This window comes from Gorilla gorilla, chromosome 3 (assembly GCF_029281585.2).
Source record: "Gorilla gorilla gorilla isolate KB3781 chromosome 3, NHGRI_mGorGor1-v2.1_pri, whole genome shotgun sequence".
In the NCBI taxonomy this organism is placed as follows: domain Eukaryota; kingdom Metazoa; phylum Chordata; class Mammalia; order Primates; family Hominidae; genus Gorilla; species Gorilla gorilla.
The window spans coordinates 65,229,699-65,249,666 of record NC_073227.2 but is presented as its reverse complement, the minus strand read 5'-3'; positions in this window follow the sequence as shown (position 1 = coordinate 65,249,666).

The following is a 19,968-nucleotide window of genomic DNA, read 5'->3' as shown; positions in this document are numbered from 1 at the left end:
GATTAAACACCTTTGCTGGAAATTTCTTCAGAACAGTTTTTAGGCCATGATGGTGTGGAACTGTCACAACTACTTTTTGAAGTCTCTCTTCTTGTAAAACTGTTAACATTCTGGATGCATTTGGATCCAATAAAATAATTTAGATTTAAATTAGACAATCACTGCAGTAGTTACTGAATCAATTGTTCATATTCACCAGTATTTTCAAACGTACAAAAAGTAGTTTCCCCAGCAACTTAGGCTGATGTTTGAGTAGAAGGGAAAATAAGCTATTCATGAAAACTTAGGTCTTTCTATAATGTTGGGCCGAGTTGTATAGTCACAAAATATTTTGGATTTTTATTTTATTTTATCTTATTTTATTTTATTTTATTTTATTTTGACAGGGTCTGGCTCTGTTACCCAGGCTGGAATGCAGTGGTGCGATCTTGGCTCACTGTAACCTCCACCTCACAGGCTCAAGCCATCCTCCCACCTCAGCCTTCCAAGTACCTGGGACTGCAGATGTGTGCCACCAGGCCCGGCTAATTTTTGTATTTTTTGTAAAGATGGGGTTTCGCCATGGTGCCCAGGCTGATCTTGAACTCCTGAGGTCAAGCAATCTGCCCACCTCAGCCCCACAAAGTTTTGGGATTACAGGCGTGAGCCACTGCACCCAGCTGAAAATATTTTGTGTTTCTAAAATGTAGTTTAAATCTTAAAAGAAAAGAAAGAGAGAAAAGAAAGGAATTGTAATGTTTTTGACAATTGTTATAAGGACAGGTTTAAATAATAGTAGAAAATAATCGTAAAGATTGTACAATTATATCCTATATTCCCCACTTCCATATGGATTTCCTCTTAGATATTCCTTCATCACTGCTATGGATGACGAAATGAACCAGCCTTCAACAAGACAATTATTTATTGATATAAACCATAAAATGTTAATACTTTACTGTCTCATGTGGTAAACAATACTATGTTGAATCAATAAAGTACCACTTACACACATAACATTCCTTCCATGTTACTTTGTTGTAAAATATTAATAAAACAGTTTTTGATGTTTATCATTGCTTTATAATAATGAACGTATAAATAATATTTCCATTTAAACAATTAGAGCTTGGAAAATAATGAATCCCTACTGATAAACCTCCCAAACCTGTTCCCTTTTTAGTTGTCCTCTGATGAAAACATGGCAGATGTATTCCCGTTGCTTCAACCCACTCCTTGAAGACATCGTGATTCTTTCACTTACAACCTTCTGCTAATATGTCAAAGGGCATTAAATCTTATATTACTGTGAGCTCTAAATCCAATATGACTGTTTTCCTTTTAAGAAGAGGAAAACTCGGAAATAGACACAGACACATTAGGGAGAAGGCTATGGGAAGACAGAGGCAGGGACTGGCATGACGTATTTATAAACCAAGGAATGTCTGATACTGCTGGCAGCCATAGAAGAAGCAAGGAAGAATTATTTTCCAGAGAACTCAGTGGAACCATGGCCCTGCCTACACCTTTTTTTCTGATTTCTAGCCTCTAAAACTATGAAATAATACGTTAATGTTGTTTTAGCCACTCAGTTGCTTTCTTTTTTTTTTTTTTTTTTTTTTTACCATAGCCCTAGAAATCTAATATACCTGTTAAGGTGGTGTATGCCAAATTTCTCTACTGTAAAGCTACTCCCTTATTGAAAGAGCTACTGTAAAGCTATTCCCTTATTTTCAAACAAATCACTAAATCCAGTCCACATTCGAGGGGAAGGAAATTAAGCTTTATCATTTAGAGGAAGGAGTGTCAAATAATTTGTGGACACATGGTAAAACCACCACAATAACTAATAAACGCTTTTGGGAAATATGTCAAGTCTTTGCAAATATTCTGCTTCTCTTAAAAGATTTGCTCAGTAATTTTAGTATTCATCCGTGGATTTTGCCTGCAACAGGTATTAGTGTAGTGTTCTAATGGTGATTTTCTATTTCCCTTATTCCTTCTTTATTCACTAATTGGAATTATTCTCTAAAGAGATTGTTCATTTTCCCTATTTATTTATTCAATTATGTATAGCAGAATGGATATATAAATATATATTGTATTCTTTGGATTTATAATTCAATATGATCTTCATTTATTGTACTTACAGAAGTGGTTCCAGCTTTGATCACTGGGAACTCTTAATGTTTCACTTCTGTGCCCCTTTTACATAGACTGTCTCCTCTTCTCCTTTTCTTGAGCACATTCTAACTTTCTCTTACTACGAGATACTCTGGGCTTATCATGCATTTCCTCAGCTCCAGTCGTAGAATCATAACTGATGTATTGTACGCATATCTATATTATGAAACCTATCTATCTTTAGACATTGTAGAATAAACGTAAGTTCTCACTGATACCTCTGAAGCATATTCAGCACCACAAGGCTCATTCTAGTCTTCCTTCCTTATTTGTAACATTTATCTCTGGCAGAGAGAAACTGGGTCCCATTATGTACAATTCATTTAGCTATATGTTCAACTCTAGATACATGTAAAGTAGTTTTAGAATTGCTAATTCATATTAGCAATTCAAAGTTCGTGAGGAACAAATTTACCAACAAGAGAATAGTTGTGTACTGCTCTTTTTGTCTTTAGCCTTACAATATCCAGTCAATGCTGTTCTAAAGTTATTTAGGTCAGCTCCTTTCCCCCTCCATGCCCTCCAGTAAAGCTGTCATATGCATGTAATTTAATAAGACTTGTCACAGTCTACATTCCATCCTGTGATCCCCTGACATCCTTGTTGATTCTTTTAAATTTACAAACAGTAAAGTTCAATCTTTGTTGCATATAATTATATGTTTTGACAAATGCATAGAGTCATGTATCTACCACCCCAGTACTATGTAGGAAAGTTTCATCATCCCAAAAAGTCCCTTCTGCAGGCCCCTTTGTAGGCAACTGTTTCTTTTACTCCCAACCTCTGGTGCCACTGATCAACATAATCATACAATGTGTATCCTTTTGTTCTAACTTCTGTTGCTTAATGCAACATATTAAAAATTATCAATGTTATGTGAATCAATAACATTTATTTTTATTGCTGAGCACTGTTTCATTGTATGGATGTGGCACCATTTACTCATTGAAGTACATCTGTGTAAATAATAGAAGTGGGATTGTTGGGTCATATGGTAAGTATGTATTTGACTTTATAAAAAATTACCTGTTTTCCAAAATGACTGTACCAATTTTGCATTTCCACCATCAGTGAACAAGGATCTCTGTTTCTTACATCCTAACCAGCATTTGATATTGTCAGGTTTTCCCTCCCTCCGCCCCTCCCTTCCTTCCTTCCTTCCTTCCTTCCTTCCTTCCTCACTTCCTTCCTTCCATTCCAATAGATTTCTAGAGTATCACATGTGGCTTTATTTTTCCATTTCTCTAATGACTGATGTGCCGAGTGTCATTTCATTTGCTTATTTGCTATCCATATATCTTTTTTGGAGATATGTCTGTTCAGATCTTTTGCCTATTTTATCTTTTTTAGAGATGAGATCTCACTATGTTGCCCAGGCTGCAGTGTTATGATTATTCATAGGTGATATTATAAGGCACTCTAGTCCTGAATTCTTGGACTCAAGTATCTACCTGCCTCAGCCTCCTGAATAGCTGTGACTATAGGCCCTTGCAACTGTGCCTAGCTTGTGCCTATTTTTTTTTTAAACAGGGGTGTTCATTTCCTAGTTGTTGAGCTTCAACAGTTTTGTGTATATTGCGGTTACAAGTCCTTTATCAGGTGTGATTTTGTTGTTTTTTTCTAAAAACATTATCAAACTAAAGGTTTATGTGGATTTTCATTTATTTTTACCTCTAGACTTCTTGGTTTTATATTTTACATTTAGATCATTTATCTTTTTGGAATTAATTTTTACAAAAGATGTGAGTTATATATCAAGATTTGTTATTTTGCATATGGGCATCCAATTGTTCTAGCACCATTTTTTGAAAAGACTATTCTTTCTTTGTTGGATATCTGTTCCACCTTTGTAAAAAAGCAAACTACATTGATTAGGTATATTTCTGGGCTCTCTATTCTGATCCATCAGTCTATGTCTCTGTCTAACTTTATGTTAACACATGCTGCCTTTTTAACTGTAGCTTTACACTAAGTGTTAAACCAGATAGTGTGAGTTCTTCAACTTTGTTCTTCATTTTCATAACTACTTTGGCTGTTCTTATTCTTATGGACTTTTTATATAATTTTTAGAAACACATTGTGGATATACTAGCCATGATTTTGGATTGAGATTATTTTGAATCCACTAATTAAATTGGGAGAATTGATATTTCAAAAATATTCAGTCTTCTGTTCTGCAAAAGTGGTACATCTCTTCATTCATTTCTTTCATCAGTGTTTTGTAGTTTGCAGCATACAGATTTTACAAATATTTTATTAGAATATTTTTGGTGAGTTCTGAAATATATATATTTATATATGCACACACTATATATATAATATTTACATAGATATATGTATGTATATAACATATACAGTGTATATATAAAAATAGAGAGAGAGAGTATGGGATATATATATATATATCACACATTGTATGTGATATATGTATATCCTATAATATATACTCTTTTTGCTTTACACTTATATTTTAGAACAATTAATATAAAAACTTAATTTAATTGGCTTTATTTATTCCATTACTGACATTTTAGGTTAGGTTTCTGACATATTTTTTTCCCCAACGAACTTCCTTAAACATTGAATAGATACTGTGGCATTAAATCCTCCCAGATTTTCTAGATCTGGAAAAGCTTTAACTTCTTTTTATTATTGAAGGTGGTTTTACTGAATATTAAATTTTGGTTGGAAAGTTGTTTTACTTTAAGCACTTTAAATATGTCATTGCATTGTTTTTTATGATTGCATGCTTTTTTTTTCTTTTCTTTTCCCTTTTTTAGAGGCAGGGTCTTGCTCTGTCAACCAGGCTGGAGTGCAGTGGCGGGATTGTAGCTTACTGCAGTCTCCAACTCCTGGGCTAAAGTGATCCTCTCACCTCAGCCTCCTGAGTAGCTGAAACTATAGTCTCTTGCCACCTCAGCTGGCTAATTTCTTGAAGATTTCTTTTAGACACGTGATCTCACTATGTTGCCCAGACTGATCTCAAAGTCCTGGCCTCAAGTGATCTTCCTACCTCAGCTTCTCAAAGAATTGGGATTACAGGCATGAGCCACTGCATCCAGCCTATTTTTTGGGTTTCTGAAAATAATTCTGCTATATTTGTTATTCTAGTCCCTCTACAGGTAATATATATCTTATTCCTTGGCTTTCCTAAAGATCTTTGTTTTTGGTTTTAGTGGTTTCAATATTACACATGCTCAGGTTTTTGTTGTTATTGTTTGTTTGGTTTGGTTTTGTTGTTGTTATTCTGTTTTGTTATTTAACCAGCCTGTTGTCTAAATTCTTGGATCTGTCATTTGGTATCTGCCATTAATTTTGAAAAAAAATTGGCCATTATTTCTTTAAATATTTTTTTCTACTCATTCTTTCTCTTCTCTCTTTCCATGTTACCAGTTACACAGATATATTATAGCATTTAATATTATCCCATAATTCATGGATGCTCTCTTCTTTTTTTTTTCTTCTCTCTTTACAATCCCCACATTTATTTCTTTTTCCATTTCAGTTGAGGTGATTTGTTCTGACCTATCTTCAAGTTCCCATTTTCCTTGAAAGTTTCAAGTCTTTTTCTATTGTCCATTTTTATTTTATTTTTCTTTTAAACTTTATCTCCACATTGAAATAACCTGTCTGATCATGCATGATGTTTACCTTTTTATTAGATCCTCTAACATATTCATTATAATTATTTTAAATTCAAATTCTGATTGTTTTACTATTTGTGTCACACGTTACTCTGATTCTAATGAAAGTTTTGTCTTATCAGATTGAGTTTTCCTTCCCATGTTGTATGATTTAAAATTTTGTTTGAAATTCGTAAGTGTTGTAATTGACAGCAGATAATGTAAATATTTTTTCTGTCTGTCAATATATATGACTTTTTTCTGCTAGGACTTTAGTGTGGGAGTTTTTGTTAATGTTGCTGGATTTAACATTTGTTTTTGCTGGGGTTACCTCAGTGCACCACCAGCTTCATATTCTTTTAATGATGCCTTGTGTTTTTGGTGTGGCCTTGTGTTTAAGAAGGTAGTTCTCAGTGCGCATTTCCTACTTGGCTTCGGGATTCCCCTTTGCAGTGCTTCCCAGGTAGCATCTTTGTTTTGGAGCTCTCCCAGTTGTATTCCAATGTAATCATTGCCTGACATGTTGGTATGGTGGTGAGTGGTGGGGATGGAGACCTTTTTTGCATTTGTGGTTGAAAGCTGCAACTTCCCCTCCTACACATGTAGCATATAGCCTACCCTATCCTTAAAGATAGAGCTTTATGGCTTAGCTATTTTTTCTCCACCTGCACTGTAGTTCCATGAGTGCCCCAAGGTGACAATTTTTTTTTTTGCTCTTTAATATGCAGATGTAGGCTTTCATTTTATAGGATTGATAGAAGAGATGATTTTGAATGGAGTTTCAGCAGTAGATGCTGTTACCCTCAGCCAGAACCACAAGGAAGTCTTTCTCAGGATCATTCCTAATGTTCTTTGTGAGGGCCTGGTGGGTTTAATGAAAAATAAGGCTACAAAAATAGTCCCCTCCCCCAACTCAACCTCCACTATGCAAGATCCTTAGGGTTTCTTAACTTCATGCTAGCCACACATGGCCTTTAGCAACTTGTTAAAACTTTTTTTTTTCATAAATTTTTATAGCAGTTTATTTGGTACCTGGGGTTATCTGCTCCTGTAAGCAATTGAACAGGTTCTGGATCTCCCCACATTTTGGATTTGTTGTTTGCCTTATAATCCTAAGTCTATGATAAGCCCAAGAAAAAATTTTAATTTCCTTTTTCCTGTTTTGTTTTGTTTTTTTTTCTGCTTGTTATTGTAGGGGTGATGCTCTTTATATCTCTCATCATCTCTGAACTTAAACTGGAAGTTTCTACTTATTTCTTTTTAACTGAGATATAATTCACAGACCATTATATTAATCAATTTAAAGTATACAGTACAATGATTTTTAGTGTATATACAAAATTGTGCAACCTTGAGCACTATTTAATTATAAACATTCTCATCTGCCCTAAAAGAATGCCATATGCATTAGTAGTTATTCTGCCTTCCCCACTCCCTCCATTTCCTGATAAACACTAATTTATTTTTTATAAATTTATTTAGCCTGTATAATTCATGGAAATGAAATTATATAATATTTGGCATTTTTGTGTTGTCTTCTTTCACTTAGTATAATGTTTTCAAGGTTTATGCATATTATAGTACCTCATTTTATTTAATGCTGAATAATGTTCCATTGTATAAATTCACATTTTGTTTACCAGTTCACTAGTTGACCTTTTCTGCATTTGGATTGTTTCCATTTTTTGGCTATTATAAATAATGCTGCTATGAACACTCATATGAAAGCTTTTTTATGGGCATATGTATTCAATTTTTTGAGCATACGTCTAAGGCTGGAATTGGCATGTCCTATGGTAACTCTACATGTAATCTTTTGAGAAACTCACCAACTGTTTTCCAAAGTTATTACAGCATTTCACATTTCATCAGCAATTTATTTGGATTCCAATATATCCACATCTTTATCACATCTTTATCAACACTAGTCTGTCATTTTTATTATAGTCATCTTACTAGATGTGAAGTGGTACCTCATTTTAGTTTTGATTTGTATTTTCTCAAAGACTAATGAGGCTGTGTCTCTTTTTATGTGCATATTAGCCATTTCTGTATTTCTTTAGGGAAAATGTCTATTCAAATATTTTGCCCAGTTTTTAAATTGGGTTATTTGACTTTATTCTTGAATTGTAATGATTTTTTAATATACTCTGGAGAATAGACCATTATAATATATATACATTATTTGCAAAGGTTTTTTTTCCCCATTCTAGGTGCTGTCTTTACTTTCTTAATAGCATCTTTTGAAGAACAAAGTTTTTAAATTTGGATAAAATGTAATTTATTTTTTCTTTGGTTTTGTCATTGCATCTAAGAATATCATTGCATAATCAAAGGCCACAAAGATTTACACTTGTTTGTTTTTTCTACTAGTTAAATCATTTTAGCTTTTACATTTAGGTCTTTGATCCATTTTGAGTTAATTTTTGTATTTGCTTTGAGGAAGGTGTCCAATTTCACAATTTTCTGTGTGGCTATTTAGTTGTCCCAGCATCATTTGCTGGAAAAGCAAAACAAAACTATTTTTTCTCCTTTGAATTTGCTTTATAGAAAATTAGTTTATCATAAATGTATAGACTTATTTCCAAATCTTTAATTTTATTCCATTGATCTATATGTATATACTTATGTTAATATCACATAATATGGTTTGGCTGTGTCCCTATTCAAATATCATCTTGAATCATAGTTCCCATAATTCCTATGTGTGGTGGGAGGGACCTGGTCGGAGGTAATTGAATCATGAGGGAAGTTTCCCCCATGCTATTGTCATGATAGTGTTTAAGTTCTCATGAGATCTCATGGTTTTATAAGGGGCTTCCCCTTCACTCAGGGCTCCTTCTCTCTCCTGCCACTTTGTGAAGAGGTGCCTTCTGCCAAGGTTACAAGTTTGCTGAGGCCTCTCCAGCCATGTGGAATTGTGAGTCAATTAACTTCTTTCCTTTATAAATTACTCAGTCTTGGGTATTTCTTCATAGCAGTGTGAAAACAGAATAATACAGTAAATGGTACTGGTAAAAAGGGATGCTATCTTAAGTATACCCAAAAATGTGGAAGCAACTTTGGAACTGGGTAACATTCAGAGGTTGGAACAGTTTGGAGGACTCAGAAGAAGACAGGAAAATGTGAGAAAGTTTAGAGCTTCCTAGAAATCTGGAGGGCTCAGAAGACAGGAACATGTGGGAAAGTTGGATACTTCCTAGAGACTTGCTGAATGGCTTTGACCAAAATGTTGATAGTGATATGGACAATAAAGTCCAGGCTAAGGTGGTATCAGATGGAGATAAGGAACTTGTTGGTAACTGGAATAAAGGTGACCCTTGCTATCCTTTAACAAACAGACTGACAGCATTTTGCCCTGCCCTAGAGATCTGTGGAAATTTGAACTTGAGAGAGATGATTTATGGTACTTGGGGGAAGAAATTTCTAAGCATCAAAGCATTCAAGAGGAAGCAGAGCATAAAACAAAGTAAGATGGTTGTAAGGGATGGTCAAGAATATACTTCAGCTAGAGCAACGGTTTCCAAATGCTTATGGATCACTGGTTCCACTGTGAAAAATTATCTTTTCCAGCATCAAAATATGGTATACTAAGTGACTTTTTTATCAGAAATTATATTTTTCTTGCTTTTGGTGTTATGATGTTTAGTGTTTCTTGTTTAATGTTATGATTTTAATTGCAAAATCATATTACGTTGAAATAGCATATTTTAATTTCATGATATTTTCAGCGCTTATCGGTTTAATATATTTTTATTTTCTCTTCTAAGTGGCCTAAAATCTTCAAATTCTGGAATCTATTCTTTAAATAATCTCTGTATCAGTCAAGACTCTTAGTTGTATGAAACAGAAAATAACTCTGGATAATTGAAAGAGAGAAAGAATTCATTAGAAAGATACTGGACAGTTCATTAACTCTCTAGGAGGGGGTTAGAAAACTATGGCAGGGAGCTTCCATTGTCACTCTGCTGGTCACATATTGTAATTAGAGTCTACACCACAGGAAGTTTCCAGAAAGACTCTCATAGTCACATTTTGAGAACACGAATATGCCACCATATTATTGTGTTAAAAGCTGGAGCTTACAATGGAAACTTTTTAAAGCTCCAGTTTAGTTTAAAGCTCTTTGCGATCATTCAATTAAATTAGACAAATGTGCATTGACCACCCACTATGAGCACTTGGCTAGGCTCCGATCATGAGCTGTGCTATGTTTGACTTGGCTTGCAAACAACTTAGACATATTAAATGTGTTTCCTTGCCTACCATTGAATGAGGAAGGGGAACTCTCCAACTTTGTTGGGTTTTGATATTAAACAGCACATCCCTGAGAGCCCTGCTGCACCTGATATATACAGAGAGAACAGGAAAAAGGATAATTATAATCAGACTTCTACTGGCTGTGCTTAAGATCAACGAATCAGCGGAGTGCCAATCAGTGCATTTCTGTAGAAGCTTAAGACGGGAGCTTCCCTTTTCTCACAGCAAGATTACTGGTTTGTGGGAAACAAACAACCCTTGCATGCCTTTCCAACCTCTAGTGTCCCCAGTTCAAAATAAAGCAAAAAATAAAAAACAAACACACACACACAACAAATAGGAAGTGCAAAAGTGGTCTCCTGTGGTGTTAAATATAAGGAATGTGTTTAAGATGTTGCACTTAGGAGTTCTTTGTAGTAGGCAGACAAACCAGCTAATGCAGTGAAACGATCAACACATAAATTTGTTTACGTGTTATGGTAAAGGTCTTAGGCAAGAAGCATTGTGTGCTGATGGCAAACTTACCTTGTATTTCATGTTATGTACACAGTGTTTTTGTGGTTCCTGAGACTACCTTTGTCCATGTCAAAATAAAATCTCTCTTGGTAGTGTTAATATAAACTCTTAGTCATGGGAACACAAAATGTCTGAGAGAGTTATAGTGGTTTATTTTTATATGATATGCAGTGTAACAGAGTTCAGGCTTATTATTTTTAGTAAGTAGCACTGTTAGGTTAAATTCATTTTGTTATCATACACAAATACTTAAAAAGTAAAATTAATTCTTGACTTTTTAGATGCAATAATTTTAAGATATTCTAAAGTTAAGCAATTTTTAATATGCAGTAAAATTAAGTTAGAGGGAGTTATTTAGAGAAAATGTGAATATTTTCTTACTGAGTGCATTTGGGGTAGAAAAAATAAGTTTTAGGGTATGTTTTCCATTGGTATATGTACAAGTACATATGAGGGTGTGTGCCTGTGCATGCGTGCATCTATGGTAGAGTAGTGATGACAAGATGCTTTTTTAAAAATAAAAGATTAAAGGTCCTTAGTAAGTGTACTAGTTACTTATTGCTGCATAACAAATTACCCCAATTAACTAATTAAAACAAGAAACATTTATTATCTCACAGAGTTCAGAGGGTCAGGAATCTGGGGCAGTTTAGTTTGGTGATTCTGGCAGTGAGTCTCTCCGGAGGTTACAATCAAGATGTCAGCTGGGCTTATGTTCATCTGAAGGCTTGGCAAGGCCTGGAGAATTTACTTCCAAAATAGCTCATTCGACATAGCTGCTGTCTGTTGTCTTCACTGGCTGTTGGCGGAGGCTTCACTTTCTCTCCATATGGACCTCTTTATAGTACTGCATGAGTGTCCTTGAAACATGGCAGCTAGCTTCTCACAAACTAAGCAATCCAAGAATCCGAGTAACAAAGATGCCACAACGTCCTTTATCATCTAGTCTTGATAGTTACACTCAATATTCTCAATACTCTATTGAATACATAAATGAGATCTATCCAATGTGGTGGGAGCTAGGTAGGCCATGACAACGAAGGAGTTGGGATCCTGTGGGGCCACCTTGGAAGCCAATATGTTATAGCAAGCATAAAGGTTTTAACAGAAGCTTAAGAGCCTTTCATCTTGCCAGGTTATCTATTTTCGCTAGAGTTAGGATGCTGTGTTGGTGTATTAGTCAGGGTTCCCTGGAGGGACAGAACTAACAGGATATATATATATATATATATATATATATATATATATATATATATACACACACATAAAGGGGAATTTATTGTATATTCATTTACACAATCACAAGGTCCCAAAATAGGCTGTCTGCAAGCTTGAGGAGCAAGGAGAGCCAGTTCAAGTCTCAAAACTGAAGAACTTGGAGTCCAATGTTTGAGGACAGGAAGCATCCAGCATGGGAGAAAGATGTAGGCTGGGAGCCCAGGCCAGTCTCACATTTTCACTGTCTTCTTCCTGCTTTATATTCACTGGCAGCTGACTAGATTGTGCCCACCAGGTTAAGGGTGGGTCTGCCTTCCCCAGCTCACTGACTCAAATGTTAATCTCCTTTGGCAACACCCACACAGACACACCCAGGATCAATACTTTGCATCGTTCAATCCAATCAAGTTGACAGTATTAACCATCACAGTTGGTGTATTGGATCTTATTGTTTTGCTGAAAAAAATAAAAAGAAATAATCAGTTCTAAACCAGGCTAGGTTACACAACTGATCAAATTGCACTGTTGAAATGAATGGCATATAGCTCTGATTTCATCAAATTATAAAATAATTCTTTATCATCTGTGAAAAACAATATTGCCAAACATTCACATGATTGAGGCTTTTTTTATATATAAGATTGTTGAAACTACAGGACATAATGTCTATCTCTTGACATATCTTTAGTATTTTTTAAAAATAACTGTAATTTTCTAATAAATATGTATTAATCAAAAAAGAAAATCTAAGCAACAGAAAGAACTGAGTGTTACATACCAGAAAGCTGTACTTTTATTTGTGATGCTCACAGCTGAAAGATATAACTAGTTAGTTGTCCAACTAGTTGATCATTGTTATAATTTTAGAGTAGAAACAAAGAACAAAACTGATAAAACTATTTGCTGTGCTTAAATTTGCATTCATTAAATTTGGGGATGATTTCTTTTTATTCTTTTTATTCTCAAGTGTATACATTTTATTCCAAATGAGTAAAAAACAAAACAAACATACCTTTATTACTAAAGTTTTCCAACATAATAGGTTCTCTTTTAGTTATAAATATTTATAATTTCCAATTTTCCCGATTAGTTTTTAGTACATTTAGAGCCATTGCCACCCATAAAAATGGTCTTAACAAAATATTATATTAAAATATTGGGGAATGACACACTAGATTTAATACCTGGGTGATTAAGTAATCTGTATGGCAAACCCCCACGACACAAGGTAACCTATGTAACAAACCTACACATGTACCCCCTAACTTAAAAGTTATAAATAAGTAAGTTAATTAATTAAATAAGTAAGTAAAGGAATAGGTGCGACATCCAAAGAAATTTTTAAAAACATTTAATTTCAGAATTTTATAGTAGTCCTTCATTTGGGGAGGGGTGTAGATATCTGAGATTCAGGGTAAAAGGATTTTAAATAGTGAGCAGCTGACCCACAGCTAGCTAGAATGAACGATTTCTGGCTCAGTTGAGTTTTTACTCCTCTATTAGGGGTATCATTTATTTCTTCTTATCATACAAGCAATTTTTATATTGGGCTTATATAGAGATTCAGGATAACCAAGATTGAAGATATGCTTTTATTCAGTGAAGACACTATTTCTTGGACTTACATTGTTCATGTCCCATTTCTTAATACATGCTGGATTTTATTCGATGTATCCAGTTTATCAATAATACATAGAAATATGTGGCCTTGTTATTTACACTGAACCAAAAATGCCAACATTGACAAATATATTAATTTAACTCTTGCAAGTACGCTCATAAATTCCTCTTACCACTCAATACCTCCACCATCTAATTTAGTTTTGCTGCAAGAATCCACCATGCAGAATGCCTTTATATTCAAAAAGAATAGCAACTTATTTGCCAGATCTTTCTATTGTAAAAAGTAACTAGAGGATAGGTGTAATGGTGTGTTTCTGGGAAAAAAATTGCAGGGCAATCTGACTTTTCTTTTCTCTCCGTTCTCCTACTAGAGAAAAGATAAATTGGGAATAAAATATCTATTTCTATGGGAAAGAGTCTTATAATAAAACAACTCTTTAGAGAGGACACAAAAATGGCCTAACAACCTTGAAAGTGTTCTTTTAAAGTCTATTACATTCTGAAGTATTATTTCTAAATGGAAGCTTTCTCTTGCTTGATAGTTTTGATTTTCCCATATTGTATATGATTGCTTTCCTTACTGTGTAAATTCAAATTTCAAAAGGAATTTTATTTTTCTCCAAGAATATTCAGGTTGTGTTTTCTTTCTTGTTTTAACCTTGATTTCATTTTTAGTCAGAATATTAACATTTTTAGAGCATGACTTTAAGATGTTTGGATAATTCTAACTTTTATCTACCTTGACATGATCTTACTGATGATAAAATATGAAAGTATTTTTGTTTAATTGAAGAAAATGAAAGTTTAAAGTGGTTTCAGGCCGGATGTGTTGGCTCATGTCTGTAATCCCAGCATTTTGGGGGGCCAAGGTAGGTGGATCACTTGAGCCCAGGAGTTTGAACCAGCTTGGGCGAAATGGTCAGACCCCTATCTCAACAAAAAGTACAAAAGTTAGCTGAGTGTGCAGGTGCACGCCTGTAGTCCCAGCTACTCTGGAGGCTGAGGTGGGAGGATCACTTGAGCATGGGAGATGGAGGTTGCAGTGAGCTGAGATCACACCATTGCACTCGAGCCTGGGTGACAGAGTAAGATCGCGTCTCAAAAAACAAAACAAAACAAAAACGGTGTTTCAGTTGCATTGTATGCATTGTAAGTTACCCAATTTTATGACTTTTTAAAATTGCTTATCACCATAAAATGAGTTTCATATTGTTAAACATTACTCATAATAGATATAAAAGTTTTATCAACAAAAAGGAAAAAAATTTCTAAGATATTTTGATTTAAACACTACTTACTTAAAAATGTATGCAGCCTCAGATAAAACAGGAATGTTTCTGAGATGTTAGTTAAGTCTTTCTTGATCAAATGTTTTGGATCTAATTAATTCCAGAAGGATCATCTAACACGGATCTACTGTAAGTTGAATATTTTCTGCATTAGCAAATATACAATTAAGATGATGATAAAAGAGGGATACTTTAGAATGAGCAATGTCTGAATCTGGTTGAAATTTTCACAGTGCATTCTTCTAACTGAAAGTTACCTACAGTGTATTTGGGATTAAAGAGAAAAGGAGCATACATGGTCAGTCATAGTTTCTGGTCAGACCTTGCAAAGTCTTAATAGGCTATACTAAGAAATTTTGTCTTCTGTATGATGAGATTGACATTTTAAGAAGTTTGCTGTGAAGTTGTATGGAGAAGCAATTAAAGGCTGGAGGGTGATTGAAGGAGACATATTAGACAACCACCACAGTATTTCAGGTAGGAGATGACAACAGTTTGGACCAAGATGGTGGCAGTGGGTGTGGAGATAAGACCATAGATCCTTAGAAGCTAAAACTGATGGAAATTTGAAGACAGATTTGGTGTAAGAGAAGAAAGAGATGCTTAAGATTGTTTCCAAAGCTTTCATTTTATATAGCTGGGTTGCTAGTCCTGCCAGTCGTTGAGATGTGGCTCTTGGGTAACAGGCCAACAGCATAGGTTGAGATCCCAGTCCAAAGACTGGGCTTAATTTGCTTTTCGTAGAGAGAACTCAGGAAGACTCTACACAAAAAAGAATAAAGTGGCTTTTAATATTAATTCTTTTTTGGCTAAGTTTTCAAAATGCACCTGTATTGCTATCATAACATATGAGAAGTTCATGGGCTGTTCTGGAATTTCCAGATCTATTTTTTTAATCTGAATTGACTAATTAGTCCAGGAAGACAATGATGTTGATTTTTTTCCTTTTTTTCAGAATAACTGGCTGTTTATCTGCACTGAGGCTTAGTAATCTTTCTAGAAATGGCAACCAAATCCTATCCATTCCTTGCTATTGTACTTTCTTTTAATGCCCAAAATAAAGTTCAGAAGATTTGTAGACATAGCTAGATAATTATTGCTTGCCGAGGAATCATTAAAAGTTTTCTCAGAGCAAGAAAATAAACTGCATTTTAAATAGTATGCTTTTTAATTATCCTGATGGTGGTGGGTGGGTCCTGTCTTTAAAAGTATCTCCTTTGGAATGAACTCCCATTCGCAATTGCTTCAAAGAGAATAAGATACCTAGGAATCCAACTTACAAGGGATGTGAAGGACCTCTTCAAGGAGAACTACAAACCACTGCTCAATGAAATAAAAGAGGAACACAAACGAATGGAAGAACATTCCATGCTCATGGATAGGAAGAATCAATATCGTGAAAATGGCCATACTGCCCAAGGTCATTTATAGATTCAATGCCATCCCCATCAAGCTACCAATGACTTTCTTCACAGAATTGGAAAAAACTACTTTAAAGTTCATATGGAACCAAAAAAGAGCCCGCATTGCCAAGTCAATCCTAAGCCAAAAGAACAAAGCTGGAGGCATCACGCTACCTGACTTCAAACTATACTACAAGGCTACAGTAACCAAAACAGCATGGTACTGGTACCAAAACAGAGATATAGACCAATGGAACAGAACAGAGCCCTCAGAAATAATGCCACATATCTACAACTATCCGATCTTTTACAATCCTGACAAAAACAAGAAATGGGGAAAGGATTCCCTATTTAATAAATGGTGCTGGGAAAACTGGCTAGCCATATGTAGAAAGCAGAAACTGGATCACTTCCTTACACTTTATACAAAAATTAATTCAAGATGGATTAAAGACTTAAATGTTAGACCTAAAACCATAAAAACCCTAGAAGAAAACCTAGGGAATACCATTCAGGACATAGGCATGGGCAAGGAATTCATGTCTAAAACACCAAAAGCAATGGCAACAAAAGCCAAAATTGACAAATGGGATCTAATTAAACTAAAGAGCTTCTGTACAGCAAAATAAACTACCGTCAGATTGAACAGGCAACCTACAGAATGGGAGAAAATTTTACAACCTACTCATCTGACAAAGGGCTAATATCCAGAATCTACAATGAACTCAAACAAATTTACAAGAAAAAAACAGCCCCATCAAAAAGTGGGTGAAGGATATAAACACACACTTCTCAAATGAAGACATTTATGTAGCCAAAAAACACATGAAAAAATGCTCATCATCACTGGCCATCAGAGAAATGCAAATCAAAACCACAATGAGATACCATCTCACACCAGTTAGAATGGTGATCAGTAAAAAGTCAGGAAACAACAGGTGCTGGAGAGGATGTGGAGAAATAGGAACACTTTTACACTGTTGGTGAGACTGTAAACTAGTTCAGCCATTGTGGAAGTCAGTGTGGCGATTCCTCAGGGATCTAGAACTAGAAATACCATTTGACCCAGCCATCCCATTACTGGGTATATACCCAAAGGATTATAAATCATGCTGCTATAAAGACACATGCACACGTATGTTTATAGCAGCACTATTCACAGTAGCAAAGACTTGGAACCAACCTAAATGTCCAATGATAGTCTGGATTAAGAAAATGTGGCACATATACACCATGGAATACTATGCAGCCATAAAAAAGGATGAGTTCATGTCCTTTGTAGGGACATGGATGAAGCTGGAAACCATCATTCTCAGCAAACTATCGCAAGGACAAAAAACCAAACACCACATGTTCTCACTCATAGGTGGGAATTGAACAATGAGAACACATGGACACAGGAAGGGGAACATCACACAGTGGGGACTGTTGTGGGGTGGGGGAAGGGGGGAGGGATAGCATTAGGAGATATACCTAATGCTAAATGACGAGTTAATGGGTGCAGCACACCAACATGGCACATGTATACACATGTAACAAACCTGCACGTTGTGTACATGTACCCTAAAACTTAAAGTATAATAATAATAAAGTTAAGAAAAAAATAAAAATAACGATCCAAAAATTTTTTCATAATTCTAGAAATATTTTCGTCATCTATTCCTATAAATCATTTCAATATCTTTCTATCATATAAGAAGAGGACCACAAGTAAGACTTAATACTAAAAAAAATTAAATCATTTTTCAACTTTTTTTGTACCTTGTAAATTTACTTCAGTAAAGTTGACCTTTTTTGGAGATCAGTTCAAGAAATCATAGCACGTGCAGAGATTCGTGTAACCACCACACCAATCAGGCTTCAGAATAGTTATATTACTTACAAAAAAATCTTCCTGGGGCTACCCTTTATAGTCACAGCAGGCCCCAACACCTAGTAAGAGCCAATTCTCTTCAATATACCTTTGCCTTTTCCAGAATGTCACATAAGTGAAATTTTAAAGTATTTAATCTTTTAATGTTGAATGTTCCATGTAAGTGCAAACAACAGTCATGCACACACATACACACACACATACACAAATTCTTAATATAATCATGTGGAACTCATTAGTGTAACTGTGGAAATACAGCTTTGTCATCTGCCCATGCATTTGGAACAAAAGACAAAACTAGTTCTATAATATATGAGGTCAGAATGAAAGGATAGCAGTGGTGCCTCTGTCACCAGTCGAGGACAGGAAAATGTAAAGCTGTCCCTAAATATACCTCTCAGAAGTACTTTTCTTGTTCACTTTTGGATATGTTCTACAACTTAGGATTTATTTTAAGCTGGCTATACTTATTTCCCCCTTCAGAATATGGGGCTACACTGCATTCGCCAGGTTGGGTCAATTAATTTGTAAAAGAGCTCTGACAGCTTTGAACAAAAGCTCTTTTCTATTTATTAAGGCATCAGAGAGCTGCCATATGTTAATTATGAATCCATTTTTTACTTCGAATACTTGGACAACAAAAAGGCATATTCACACAGAATATTAAACTACTGTGTTTTTTAAAATATAAATAAAATTTTTATAATAAGAAGAAATAAGCTTTCCCCTTGACCTCTTCTTATTTGTAAACTTGTTTTCTCTAGTCCAGTTTTTGGAGGAAAGAAAATCAGAAGAAAAATGGTCTTTCAAAAGGTTTTTGATTCATCTTTATAAATAGACTGAAGATTATGGGTATAATAATTCATAGTAAAAAACAACTCCATAAGTGTTAGTTTATGATGGTAAATGCATAACTTTATATCAATTCAGAAATTGTCTTATTAGATGGACCTCTCAAATAATAAAGTGATGGAGTAGACCACACTAAATAAAATTATGGCAACTTACTGGGGCTATCACATCCAGAAAGTGACAAAGTCTCATGTTTTCATTTGGATTTTTGGTATTTTATTGGTTGATAGATGGTTGATAGATGCTGACATGGTTTGGCTCTGTGTCCTCACCCAAATCTCACGTTGAATTATGATTCTGAGTGTTGGAGATGGGGCCTGTTGGGAGGTGACTGGATCGTGGTGCTGGTTTCTTTTTTTCTGTTTTTTTTTTTTTTTTTTGAGACAGAGTCTTTCTCAGTCGCCCAGGCTGGAGTGCAGGGGTGCTATCTCGGCTTACTGCAAGCTCCGCCTCCCGGGTTCACGCCATTCTCCTGCCTCAGCCTCCCAAGTAGCTGGGACTACAGCCGCCCACCACCACGCCTGGCTAATTTTTCTTTTTTTAATTTTTGGTAGAGACGGGGTTTCACCATGTTAGCCAGGATGGTCTCGATCTCCTGACCTCGTGATGCACCCGCCTCGGCCTCCCAAAGTGCTGGGATTACAGGAGTGACATGGTACTGGTTTCTAATGATTTAGCACCATCCCCCGACTTCTGTCTCCTGATAGAGTACTCACCACATCTGGTTGTTTGAAAGTGTGTAGCACTTCCCCTCCTCTCTTTCTTATTTTGTTCCTTCTTGTAAGACACTCTGGCTTCCCCTTCACCTTCCACCATGATTGTAGGTTTCCTGAAGCTTGTTCAGCCATGCCTCTTGTACAGCTTGCAGAACTGTGAGACAATTAAACTTCTTTTCTTTATAAATTACCCAGTCTTCAGTGGTTCTTTATAGCAGTGTGAGGACAGACTAATACAGATGCTTTGAATTGTCATTTTGAAGCTCTAACCATAAGAAAGATTTAGGAAATTACCAAATGTTTGATGGAGAGAAGGATCCTTATTCATCATATATTAGGTTTAAAAAATTGAGGCATTGGAGAAAAAGAATAAATATTTATTTCAATGTATGATTCATATAATCGGTCAGTTTATCTTTGTTAACATAGAGA